General features: G+C 56.1%; 1 protein-coding gene and 1 long non-coding RNA gene across 2 annotated transcripts in view; one reads left to right on the plus strand and one right to left on the minus strand.

The window, feature by feature from the left end:
- LMX1B (LIM homeobox transcription factor 1 beta) overlaps positions 1-12,554 on the minus strand; it is an 81,026-nt gene that overhangs the window by 43,909 nt on the left and 24,563 nt on the right. The window lies entirely within an intron of this gene.
- Positions 6,599-8,821, plus strand: LOC118356172. Its single transcript, XR_004819506.1, has 3 exons — positions 6,599-7,033; positions 7,355-7,402; positions 8,211-8,821. It is a non-coding gene; the product is annotated as an uncharacterized LOC118356172 (long non-coding RNA).

Consider the following 12,554-nt stretch of genomic DNA (forward strand, 5'->3'; position numbering starts at 1 on the left):
GGGGGGCTGCCCGGGTCTGCATCCCTACAAATGGCCCATGCCCCTGGCAGCCAGGCCCGGTGCTTGACAGCAGAGAGACCTCTATCTGAGGCCTGCCTGCACAGCGTTCAGCAGCTGGGCACAGAGATGCAGAGGTGGTCAGACAAGAGTTCCCAGCTGTGCAGGACCCACAGGGACAAAGGGGTGTCATGATGGAGGGCTCCCAGTGGGCCTCTGCCTGGGGACATGGGGAGACGATGAACAGGAGAGTTCCCCCAGGCTGAGAAAAGGAAGGAAGAACATTCTTGCCCGCAGGTAGGGCAGGGTGCAAAGCTTTGGAGGTAGGGATAAAACTGATGTTTGAACATAGTAAAAACATTTTGTGTGCTTCGAATAGTGGTTCTCAAAGTGAGGTTCCCCAGAATAGTGGCCTCAGCGTCAACGAGAATCTTATTAGAAACGCAAGTCCTCGGGCCCTACCCTCGGTTTACTGAACCAAGAACTCTGGGGAAGTGGAAGTAGCAATCTGTAGTTTAACAAGCCCTCTGGGGATTCCGATGGCTGCTTGTCTTTGAGAACTCTGGTGCTAGAGCATCCGTGAGGTGGGGAGGCTGAGAGGATGCAGGGGATTCAGCAGGGGAGCTGCCCCTGGGAAACTCCTAGAAGGTCTTGAATCCCTTGGAAGGGTGCTGAAGAGCACGGAAGGCTTTTAAGCAAGGAAGTGACAAGGTCAGGTTGACATTTTAAGAAGTGCACTCTGACTTTAGGGGGGAGTGGCAGCTGGAGGTCAGGGAGGCTAAGGGGAGGTCTGTGCAGTTGTTCAGGGGAAGGACGGAGAGGTCTGGATTGGGGGATGGCTGAAGGTACAGGGGGAAGGGGACAGATCTGAGTGACAGTCCAGGGGTCAAACAGGCAGGATATAGGAGGTGAGGGACAGAGAGGCATCGAAGAAGCTGACCTAAATACCCATGAGGATGATGCGTGCCTCTCACCAAAGAAGTAAGGTTCTGGATGGGCGGGAACCATGACTTCGGGTCAGCAGAGCCTGAGGGGCCTGCAGAGCCCTCACACGAGCCAGTTAGGACGTATGTGGTTGATGCCCCACCCAGGGGAGCTCCGAGTCTGGAAGTTGCTCGAATGTAGACAGGGCTGGAATCATTGCCTCCCTCCACCCAGTTACTTGGTCCCAATTTGGGGTCCCTACTGTTGCAGCCTCTTCAGTCCTGGTGGCCTTTATGGTCCCGGGCAGCCTGTTACTCATTCCTAACGCCGCCCACCGGCAGCCCAGCATCAATCCTGCCAGCTTCCAGCCACTATCTTCGGTTGGAGAGGCATCCATCCACACGTCAGTGCAGTCACCTATCCCTCTGGCTTGCTGAGCCCCCACCGCGCCCATCGCTGTGCTCCTCGCTTTATATTCATTATTTTCCCCAATATTCCCAAACTCCCCTGGGCGAGGGATGATTAGCACCATTGTACAGATGAGAAATCGAAGACTGAGAGAGGCCAAGTCACCTGCACAAGGTAATACAGCAAGCACGTGAGAGGAGTTGAGATTGGAACCCAAGTCCTGTCCCCACCACTCTGCCCAGATGGCACCTGTGTTCTTCTCCAGCTGCAGGGCTCCAGCCCCACCCGGTTCTCCCAGGGCAGGAGGGGGCTGGTGCCCATGGCAGGCAGACCCGAGGGGCTGGGGCCTGCCTCGAGGCCTCCTTAATGTGCCCATAACTCATTCCCTGGGTTCACTAATGTTCCCTGCTATTAGTGCCAAGCACAGCTAAGCAAACTACAAAATATTCCTCGGACTCAACAATCAATTTCCATATTGTTACAAATGGAGTCCACACCCGCCACGGTTCATTTTTCTTCAAGGGCCTTTTTTTTCCCTTTCCTTCTCTTTACCCACTACAGTGAGGAAGTCATTACCGAGTGTTATGAATTTCACAACGTGCAGAAAAAATATAAATGCATACCGCATAGAGTCAGGGCCACATGCTGAAGAGCTGCCTTCCTCTCCCCCACCAGCTCTGAGCCTCCTCCCTGAGTGGCTTCCTGAGAGGGTCATCCAGGCACACAGCGCTTGAGCCACCCCGGGGCCACTGACCGCTCCCCAGACCAGGCAGACGGTGCCCCGCGTTTCTGGGTGTTTGCATCTGCTGTCTACTGTCAAAGCCTTTCCCCTTGGGTCCGTCCCATGGGCTTCCAGTCCACATCCTAACCCAGTTCTTGCGCATCTGGGTTGTTGTGCAAGGCCGTTCACCGTGGAAGTGGGCGTCACAGTGAAAATCTGACGAAAACCCCCTGTCCATCACGTGGGAACTGGGCCAGTGGACAATGAAGAGGCACTGATACGCTGACATGAAAAGCACTGTTCAGGAACTGCAAGTTGCCAAACAGCACATGCAGCATAATCCCATTCTGTCCAAAAGTTATGCATGGAGAACTGGAAGTGAATGTGCAGAACAATGTCTGGAGGAATTTATCTCATCCTCTGCAGGAGTCTATCTCCAGGGACTGGTCCTGGCTGGGGATGGGGAGGGAAGGGATGATTCCCATTTTTGTTTGTACAGTTTATATTCTCTATCAGCTGAATTTTTCCTAGCATGCGTTGCTTTGGGAGTAATAATAAGAAAAAGGATATTTATTGAAGAGTGAGTTTATTTGTCGCCTCTTACCTAAGTAAGACCTTCCAGACCCACCAAAGCAAAATATGTTAGTCCTTCCTTTTAGCAGACCCCTGAACCTTGACTCTAGAGCTTTTAGGGCAAGTATTGTGTTCTGTGCGTATCCCCCCCCCCCACCTACATCCCTCCCCCCGCCCTTTAGGCCATGACTTTGCTCAATGCCCCTCAGCAACTCTAAAGCCAGCACACAGTGTGAGCGAACACCCTGCCCGCCCCCCGCCCCCCAACCCCCAGGGCAAGGACCTTGCCTGCAGTGGCCCAGCATTAGAACAGGGTCTGGCACAGGGGAGGAGCTCAAGAAAGACACTTGGACTGGACCAAGAGTGATTCCGGGAACACTGTCTCTAAGAGCTAGACTCTGCTCATCCCCCAGAAATGGAACCCAGGAGCTAAGGGGCTTATCCTACAAATGTGCAAACCGGCCCTGGTGCCATTGGAGTAGAGTATGCTGCACCTAGTTATCTGACTACTTGTCTGTCTCCTGCGCCGGACTGTGAGCCCACGAGGGCAGGCTGTGTCTGTATGTTTCACTGTTACATCTTCATTTGTCTAACACGGGGTCTGGTATGGAGTAGACCCTCAGTGACTACTGGCCGGCTGGATGAGTGGGCGGATGGATGGACAGACAGACAGGTAGATGGTCAGGTAGGTGGATGGATAGATGAAGAGGGAGATGGGAGGATGGGTGGGCGGGTGAACAGAGGGATGGGTGGATGAGTGGATGGATGGATGGACAAATGAAGGGTAGATGGGTTAAACGGATAGGTGGTAGAGAGATGGATGGATGGGTGGATGAGTAGATGAACAGATGGATGGGTGGACAGATGGATGGCTAGATGAATGGGCGGGTGGATGGGTGGATGGGTGGAAAGGGTGTGGTGGCTGGACAAATGGGTAAGGGGGGGTCGGCACACCTTCCTGCCTTTCTAGGCACTCAGACATTCCTTTTGTCATTCACGTTCTACTCTGGGGCATCACCCCATGTCACATGGAAGCAAACTGAGGGTCTCTTTCTCTTCTCAAAAGGAAGAAAAGAGGTTAGCCCAATGTTTTGCCCCTGGTCAAGAAGCCAGGGATCTCAGGTCTCAAAGAAGGAGAACCAAGCCAAGATTCTAACCCTCTGTGCCCTGGGTCAATAATCCACTCATAGTTGAGTGTCTGCTGGGCACCAGATACTGTACTAAGCGTTCTGAACGAGCCAGGGCAGGCCCACCCTTCACTGCTCTTCCATCCCAGAGTACAGCGGGACTGTTTCCTTAAACATCCTCCCTCATCAGCTTTTCCCCACTAACCCACTCCCCAAGAAGCAGTTGGGATGTCACTGCTCCCTTGCTTAAAACCTTGCTGTGGCTCCCTTTGGACTCTAGTCTCAACTCAAAACTCTTAAACACAGAATCTGAGAATTCTGAGGACAAGCTCCACTTCCTTTCCTTGGGTCCACTCTCAAATGACATCATCCCCTGCCCTCTCCGTGTGTGCTCAAGGGCCCTGCAGGGCAGATCCTCCGCCTTCCACCTTGTGAGCACCGACTCTGACTCAAAGGGTCTACAGGACTGTCCTCTCCATGGATCTTGCTTTCTTCTAGCCTGCTCTGTATGGTTGTATAGGTTTTTCACTGAACAAGATGCTCTTCAGAGGGGTAATCGGTTGAAATTCAGTCCCTGCTCAGCTTGCCAAGCCGGGTACCCTGCGGGGAGGGCTGCATTAGAAGTCATTCTGCTCCCTGTCGGGCCCTAGGACTTCCCTCAAGCACAGTAGGGATCACCCTAGCTTTGTATCCCTGGTGTCCACATCTGTCTCCCTTATCACACTGAGTGCTCCCTAAGGACAGGGTCCAGGTATGAATCCTCCCTGTGCCCTTCCACAGGGCTGACAGGCCCAGAGGAGGTGCCAGCGAAGGGTCTGCTGAGGGTCAAATGCAGAGTTCTGGGGAAATGTGCCCATGTGATGTGGAGGGGGTGTCTATTTGAGAGGTGGGCTCCCCGGTCTAAGGAAGGCTCCTCACCAGGGACCTCCGGTGGGGTGGAGGGGACCCTGCCAGATGAACACAAATCAGGAGCGAGCTGGAAGAACACAGTGAGGTAGGATGCTTGCTGCTGCTGGGACCAGGTGGGAGGGGAGCAGAGGGCCTCTCTGGGGTAAGACTGACAGCAGGTGGGCTGGGGGGGGGGCAGGAGAAGCCCCCAGGACCCCCAGTGCCTGACAGCTCTTGGCAGGGATTCTGAGGAACTCAGCATAATCACTGAGAGGGCCTGTCTTGCTCCAGAGAATCCCAAGTGAAACATGCCCGTCTCCACCAGCTCCTGACTCAGAAAGATGCACCCAGAACTTCCCTCAGTGTCAAGACCGGCCAAGAGGAAATCTGAGTCTCCTTGAACCCTGCAAGGAGTTTGGTAGTCGCATTTTACAGAGGAAGTGGAAGCTTAGGGAGGAGCAGTCACTCGCCCAAGCTCCCATGGCTAGGAAGTGGCAGGGTAGGAGCCTTACTCCGTTCAGCTGGGGGGCAAAGCCACTCTCTTCCCCTGATGCTTCATCAAGGGCACCACTCTGTGCATTTCACACCACAATCTCACTATGAGGAGGTGGAAACCGGGAGCTTCAGATTTAGGGAACAGCTGATCCCCAAAGTACGGGAGAAGGGGACTGCCATGGGATGCCCAAGCAAGTTATTCTGGGAATTCTGGGAGGGCAGTAGGCAGGAGGCCGTGATGGGGATGGGGGATGGGCGGAGTGGGGGGAGACACACATCTTCCCTCTCCCTTCTCCCTGCCTGACCTCACCATCCTCTGTCGGCCATTAAGCTTAAATGGTGACTTGGGAGGGGCCTTCGGTCAATCAATAGCTCACCCAACAAACAGGTTTTTCAAAACCCGCAGTTTATGGATTTCTCTCCCCATCTCATTCTTTAATCCTGACAGCTGCTGAGCTGATGGGGGAGACTCTCCAGCCTGGGAGACCCGACGCTGCGGATGCCCTGCTGGTGGGACACAGGACGTGGAAGGCCCGGGGCCTGAACCCCCGAGAGCCGGCAGCCCCGTTACCTGGCAGGATGAGCCGGGTCCCTCTGTGCGGCTGGGACAGACGGCCTGGCCTGCCCTGGTGGGAAGTGGGCAGCGGGGGCGAGCAGATGCGTCTCCAGCTTGGCAGCCCAGTAGCCCTGTTTCCGGGCCCCACTTCTGCCCCTTCCTGGCTGTGAGACGTTGGCAAGTCACTTGTCTCCTCTGAGCCTGTTTCCTCACCTGTGAAGTGGTGTCTACCTCATAGGGCTATTGTGACAATTCCATGAGGAAACACAGTGCCTGGTCTGCAGTAAGTGCTCCATAAGTGTTACGCTGTATTGTTTCTAGCTAACACCCCCTTTTTTAAAGATTTTTTTTTTCATTTAAGACAGAGGCAGAGAGACAACATGAGCAGGGCAGAGAGGCAGAGGGAGAGGGAGAAGCAGACTTCTCGCTGAGGCGGGAGCCTGACGCGGGGCTCGATCCCAGGACCCAGAGATCATGACCTGAGCTGAAGGCAGATGCTTAACCATCCGAGCTCCCCCGGGGCGCCCCTAGCTAATCCCTTTTTTAAGACCCCAGGAGCCCTTGCCTACCAACCAGCACTGGGGAAGGATAAGGGAGCACCCATGACACACTTTGTCATACCTGTTCCTGATCTGCAGACAGGTGACTGTAGATCCTAGGATGCCTGGGACAATCCTGGTTTATACCTGTGGCCCCAGCATAATTAAGAATAACATCCCCTTTTACTCTGAAAGTATCCCTGGTTTAGACAGTGAATGACACAGTCACCTAATTGGTTGATCTGCTCAGCTGTATTAGGGACAAATGGGATGTCACTAAATCTTGTCAACAGTCCAGGGGTAGGCGTTGTGCTCCAGTTACAGAGTAGGCAACTGAGGTTCAGAGAGGGTGTATGACTTGCCCAAGGGTACACAGCAGGGAAGTGGCCGAGCTAGGCTCAGGCTGATCCCAGGTCTGTGTGGCCCACCGTACTGCCCATGTTGATCCATTCTCCTGGGCTCTATTGGGACATGCAGGCGAAGGCTCAAGGATGGAAAGTTGGCCCTCTTGGGGGCAGACGGAGGCCTTGGGACCAAAGTCCCTCCTGCAGCTGTCTCCACACATACCTCTGCACAGGCAGGTTCCAGACAGCAGACCCGGCTACCTGGAGAGCTCCCCGCCAGCCGTGCACACAAGTCAGCCTTACCAGGATAACAAGCTGTGAAGATCTTATCAGGCCCCTGATGCTGATGCTGATGCTGATGCTGATGCTAGCGGGCTGTCCCCCTGCCCACCACAGCCTCAGCCTTCTCCCAGGCTGGGGAATCCTGTTTTCTTTCCTAAGTGGAACATCAGATTACTCAGGTCTGATTTCACTGCTGATTGGGGGGGGGGGGAGGGAGGGGAGCACTTAACACTCAGACAGCTCTCAGGACAGGGTGAGGCTACCCGAGGGGGCTGCTTATCCATCACCTGCTGACAGTGTCCCGTCCACACTTAGGCTGGATGGTTCACTCCGTTGTCCCTTCCCCCCCAGGGTGGGAGTTTCTGAGTCAGCCAGAGCCCAATTTGTCTCAAACCTCCAGGATGGACAGGAACCGGACAGGGAACCTGAGAGGACCAAGGGAAGTGTTCCTTCTCCTTGCTTCCTACCTTCACTCACTCACTCGTTCATTCATTCAACAGATCCTCCCCGGTGTCTAACAGGACGGCTCATCTCCAGCTACGGCCAGGGTCAGTGGCGAGGATGGTGGCAAGGCAGTGTGAGGAGGGCTGAGGTGGCTGGGGCACCCCGGGGGGGCAGGACTAGCCCACCAGGGCGACGACAGAGGCTGCCAGGGGACAGACCCCAGAGCTGGGTCTTATAAGGATGAGCAGAGTTTGCCTAGTGAAGGGAAAGGAAAGCTATTCTTGGTGGAGGGGACGGGCATACGGACGCAAGAAAGACAGTTGTGTGTCCGGGAAAGTGAGAATTGGGAGAACTGGGCATCTGGTGATGGGATGTGAGGGGTACGTGGGAAGAAAGCCGTGAACAACCTTGGCACCTGGCATGCAGACCGGAATCTCTCCTGAAGGTCCCAGATCTCAGAATGGCTGTAAGGAGAGGTCGAAGCATGGGCTTTGGGGCTTCACTCATTCACTCAGTCATTTGTTCAACAGTCTTTCTGTGATCCGGGGTGTGCCAGGCCCTTTGCAGCAGGAGACAGGCTCTGAGCAGGACAGTCTAGCCCCTGCCCTGTTAGGCCCCCTGAGCTGGCCGGGGACACATTTGAACATAGACTGCCATGGCATTAGGTGGCATGAGGGATAATAGAACTGTTCTAGTCGGGGCGGGGGGGGGGCAGGGGATGTCAAGGGGAAGCTCTCGAGTCTCACTATGACCCTAGCAGGAATGTGTGCTCTCTGAGCCTCAGCTTCCTCATCTGTAAAATGGGGATGACCAGCTCCCTATCTCACGGAGTTGTGCGAGCATGTGTGTGAAGTGCTCGCCCAGGGCCTGGCCCGGGAGTGTGAGCAGTCACCACAACTGCTTATATTTCAGGGGGCAAGGAGCTGGTGGGACTGGTATTGAGAATAGCAGCCATGTGGAAAATGGACTGAACACAGCAGAAGCCTGGGAAACATGGCGGGGTGAGAATCCCCCAGAAGATGGAAAGGACAGCCAATCCTTCCCAAGAAATGCACAATTCCCTCCAAAACAGAAACCACCCATTGTGGCTAAGCCAGCAGCCTGGTGGGTTATGTAGTGGACTGGCCCAGGGACAGAAAAACTGGGGCCAGTGATACTGAGGAGGGGGAGGGGAAAGGAAGGAGGAGGTGTCCCAGCTAAGGGGTGACCATCTCTCGCTGAGCAGGCACGCCCAGCCCAGCACTGGGAAGACCATACTATCAGGCACCAAGGTTAAGAGCAGGACCTCGGAAGCGACACACACTTGGGTTCATGTCCTGGCTATGACCCGAGGCAAGTGTTATATATCTCTCAGAGCCTCAGTCTGTGAAATGGGGATAATAATAACACCTACGTTTCCTGAGAATGCAACAAGATAATGTGTGTTCAAAGCATTTAGCATGCTGCTGGGCACACAGTGAGTGTGAGTGTCCAGTAAAGAGCAGTTGGAATTACTTCTGCATCCCCAGAGTCCTGGACTCCAGGCTCCCTTGTGTTCAGGAAAGGTGAACTTCCAAACCAGAACTTGGAATCTGCAGGCCATGGGGAGCCTGGACAGACCCTCCCTGGAAGGCCTACAGATGAGTTCCCTTTTGTGCCTCATGCCAGGCTGCCTGCCCAGGGGAGCCCTGGGACCCAGGACCATTTTCCCTGCTCACTTCCCAGGAAGGCCGCTTGGGAAAGTTTCCTGAGCTTTTCTGGACTCCTTTTTCCCAGAAGATGTTTTAGAAAATCTGGAACAACTGTTGGTAGTCAGGCCCAAGTTGTCTTGCCACGGGCAGGGAGGTCCTGGGAGCAGGCTCTCCAAGTGTCCTCTGTGGCCCCACCCTGCTAACCAAGGGCAGAAGGCCACTCCTGGCTGGCTGCCCAGCCTGAGCACTCACTGTCAGAGAAGAAGGTGGCTCCGCTCAGGGGAGCTACCCCCAGGAGGCGGGGGACACCTCCACCTTGCTCTGTGGACTTGAGCTTACTCTGTGTTCTCTCGTCCGGCCTAGAAAAGAACCAGCACAGCCTCCCGGAACCCAGGTCTGGGATATGGAGCAGCCAAGGCCTGCCCTGGCCATGTCCCCAAGCTTAGCTTTTCCAAGTAAGACAGAAGGGCAAGGAGAGGTATAGGCAGGGGATGTCGGGGACATCCCCGACCTGGGACCTGGAAGTGGATACATTTGGTGAATGTGGCCGAGGGCCCCGCAAGGACTTGTCACTCAGATGACAAGGCATGTCAGAGTCACCCCCAGTCTCAAACGCCCAGGACCGAGGTAGCCCCTGCCCTCAGATGCAGGCCACAAAAGCCAGGGGCAGTGGGAGGCCTGGCCTCCCTGACTCTGCAGCTGCTCAAAACAGGACAGGGCAGTGACCCAAAAGCCACATGGAGAGGTCCTGTGACAAGGCTTGCAGGCCACAGAGCTCAAGACAGCGGGAGCAATGGGCTGTCTGCTGGCCCCTCTGCCTCACCCTGGGTGCCACAGTCAGCTTCCCCACACCTCGGCCCCAGCTCCGACAGCAGCCGGCAGAGATCCCTGACCCGGAGGCAGGCAGACAGGCACCTGGGCCCCACGGCGCAGAGGGAGAGCTCCCTTCAATGGACATATCCTTAAATATATACAAGGGTGTGTTCTCTTCTCCCTTCTTCTTTCTATACATTGGGCTCTAAAATCTGGGCCATCCCGCCACCCACATTAACTGCGTTAAGGAGGAATTATAAAAAGAAATCAAATTTCCCATAGCATTTGAACGCCATTAAAATGCCAAACAATAAACTACCAGGCTGCAAATTAGATCAGTGGAAATATCAAACACATTGAGGTATAAAATCCATAATTGCATTTAGTGGCAGCCGTCCCTGGAGAGGCCCTGCTAAAGATCATCGCAGCCCCACATATGAGAAGCTATTGACAGAGGAATAAAAATCGACAGGCCAACCAAATAAACCGTGCAGGCTTCATTAAATATTCAGCAACGGAAATTTGACTATCCCAGGCCTCTCCCCTTGGTCCCATCCTGAGCCCTTCTCTGCCCAGCTGGGGGCTCAGACCCTGGCCCTCCCCAGCCACCAGCAGCTTGTGCAGGCAGGACCAGAGGAGGGGGTCAGGCGAGGGCGGTGGGAAGGGGGGGTGAGGCTGCTATAATAACAGGGGGGCTCCATCGGGTTATTATTGTTGGGCGGCTGTTATTAGCTTTCACCCTGGAGTAGGTGGCCCTGAAGTCTTTAATTAGGTCATTACGGGGGTAATTTCCAGAGAGGTTTTAACTCCTTAGCAGCTGAAGAGCCTCCAGCCAGAGCCCAGATGCCCAGTGGGGCTGGGGCCTGGCCCCCGGGGTGGGTAAAGGGGCGGGGAGGGGGACAAGGGGGCGGCGCGAGGCTTTGTTGGAACCCCCACCCTCCAGGCCTTGGCTATCCTACCCTCTGCAGGGTAGGGTGGCTGCTGGCTCGGGGTGGGGGTGGGGGGACCCTGCCCCACCCAGCTGGCCCTGTGCTCGCCCCTTAGCTCCTCTCCTTCCCCCCTCATTCCTTCCCTCTCCGATTCTCCTTCCCGCCTCTTCCCCTCCCTTGCTTCTCTCCTCCCCTCCCTCCCCTCTCCTCACCTAGGAGCCCCGCCGCCATGTATAATGCATGCAGTGGAAGCACCCAATAGGATTAGGCACCTCCGCCCGTCTTTGCGAGAGAAAGTTTATGTAAATGACTGATGACAGCGCTATTGTGTGAGGAATATCAATGGAGTAATTACAGTTACATCGGGCGCCCGCGCCGCCGGCCCGTGTTAATTTTTCACCGGCTCCCCCGGGAGAGATCGGAGCGCGCTCCGAAGAGCACAGCTAATAATGGGAGCTCGGAGCCGCCGCTGCGCCACGCGCCCCGAGGTCTTTCTGAGCAGACTGCTAAGCACTGGCTGTCTCCCCGGAGAGCCGAGAACAGAGATAAAATGATTAAAAACTGCCAAGCGGGCCTGGCAATCACTCGCTCCGCTGTCAGCCCCAGACAAGACAAATCTCTGCGATTTTTCTTTTCCCTCCTCTCCCTTTGTGAGCCCCCAAGCTGGGGACGTGGGGGGATGTGGGGGGCCGGCTGGGGTCGGGGTCAGCTCCCTCGGGTGGCAGGGCCCCTGGGCAGGGCAGCAGTGGCGGCGGCGGCAGGGCACTGGCCTCCGGGCTGGGGGTGGGTGCAGTCGGCAGGGAGCCCGCAGAACCCTGGAGGCCCCGGCCACTCACCCCTGTTGGGCCCAGCGAGCCAGCTCTGCTCATTCCTCCCAGGAAAACTGGCACACCTGTTGGGGGCCCTGGGTTGGGGCACACCTGTGAGGATATGCCAGCCAGGGCACATCCACTGGAACACACCTGTCCGGGACACTAGCAGGGGGCTCACCTGGGCTGGGGGCTCCTCGGGCTTTCAGGAACCTGCCCCCCCCGACCCAGCACTGTACCATCTTGGCCCCTCTCCATGAGCTTCCAGGCCCTGAGACCCCTGGGACCCCAGCTTGGGCACACTGATGAGGCTCCTTGACCACAGGCCCAAAGGAGGCCCCTAGTAGGGGCCGCGGAAGAGGAGGGAGGAGTGTCTGTCTCCTCCCAGGGTCTGGGTTCCACCTCGGGGGACGGCGTCCTAAGTTCCTAAGTGTCCACACCTGTGGCCATAAAGCTAAGCCTGGGCCCAGCATCTGAGAAGACAGAGAGGCAGAAGATGAGGCGGTAGAGGAGGGAGGGGGGACGGAGGGATGGGGGAGGGCCTGCCGCCTGCTCCTACCTCTGAGAGGGAGTGGGGAGGGGGCTGGCCTGCTGGCTGCTGCACCAGTCCCAGAACAGTCTTCTACCATCCCAGCCCGCCCTGCACCCTTCATCCTACAATAAAGGTGACAAAATTCCTGCTGGAACCTGGGCTGGGCTCTTGGAGCTGTGGCCACACACGTCACAGTCCAGGAGGAGCCATCTGCGGCTCCACTCGTCATACCCAACCCCTGTGTCCGTACCCCCCCGACACACGCACACACACGTAGTGCCCTCACCGACACGTGTGTGTGCACCCTCCCCCGCCCCGCTATTACCAGCGCACAATGGCTGACGCGCGAGTGCGCGCACAGCGACCCTAACACGGACACTCACACATACCGCGGAATTACCCATGTCCACACACACACACACACACACACACACACACACACACTCCCCCGCTTGCTGACACACACAGATACAGGCAGACGGTACAAACATGCGTGTGCACCG

Source organism: Zalophus californianus, chromosome 13 (genome assembly GCF_009762305.2).
Source record: "Zalophus californianus isolate mZalCal1 chromosome 13, mZalCal1.pri.v2, whole genome shotgun sequence".
Lineage (NCBI taxonomy): Eukaryota > Metazoa > Chordata > Mammalia > Carnivora > Otariidae > Zalophus > Zalophus californianus.